Source organism: Primulina huaijiensis, chromosome 16 (genome assembly GCF_012295235.1).
Source record: "Primulina huaijiensis isolate GDHJ02 chromosome 16, ASM1229523v2, whole genome shotgun sequence".
NCBI classification, from domain to species: domain Eukaryota; kingdom Viridiplantae; phylum Streptophyta; class Magnoliopsida; order Lamiales; family Gesneriaceae; genus Primulina; species Primulina huaijiensis.
Window position 1 is genome coordinate 15127709 of NC_133321.1, and position 1021 is coordinate 15128729.

A 1021-nucleotide genomic window follows, 5' to 3' on the forward strand; every position below is an offset into this window, starting at 1 on the left:
ATATATTAAAATCCGTAGTTCTGAATCATAATAATTAGTTACGTAATTAAAATTTTCCTTCGTCATATATATATTGTTTAGAGTAAAATTTTGTTCCAACAAACCTTTAATTTATCAACTAAGTTTTTAACTGTTTATTAAGTACTAGTTTTGAGTGTTAATTGTCTATTCTAATGCAAAATCTATTCTTTAGAATTGATTAAAGGGGTCTCAAAAAAGGAAAATAAAATAAAATATAAGGATTAATATTTACTATCCAATATTAAAGCATAGGAGAAATTTTTTTATTTTTTGAAAGAGTCATATGTATCAAATTGAGCTAAATTTAAAAATTAAAAGAAGTCGCTGATTTAATTATATTTTATTTGGGGATGATTAAAGTTTGATTAATATTATATAGAAACAATGACATTTATAATATGATAATATTAAATGAGTCAACAATCTCTAAGCAATCATGTCCTTAATTAATCATAAACATTTGATAATGACTTCGTTTTGACCTTTCTTAAAGTAATAAATTGTAATTGTTTTTATCCAATCTTATCGGTAAAATTTCCTTTGAATACGTATCATAATTTTTTATACAGCTTGTGACGTGCAGAGGCCGATACTAATGGTAGGAAATTTAAAAAAAAAAAAAAAAAGATAAGTAGCTAATTTATTTTTTTAAAATATTATAATTAATTTTATGTATGTCTTAGCTTTTTAATAGTCCATGTTGGGGAATACTGTTATATTATAAGGTAATTAAAAATATATTTTTTGTTCTGAAAATAACTTAATATTAGTTAAACACATATATATACCCTTTCAAGAAATTAAATACTTAAAAAGACATCAATTCGATCATAATTTCTTAATAGACGTATTACTATTATTTTTAATATTTTATTTTCAAGAAGGTTTTCTCTTTATCATATTATATCATAAAAAAATTACTACATTTTCATAACATAGAACCGATTATATCACAAATAATTTATGACATATATATATATATATATATATATATATATAT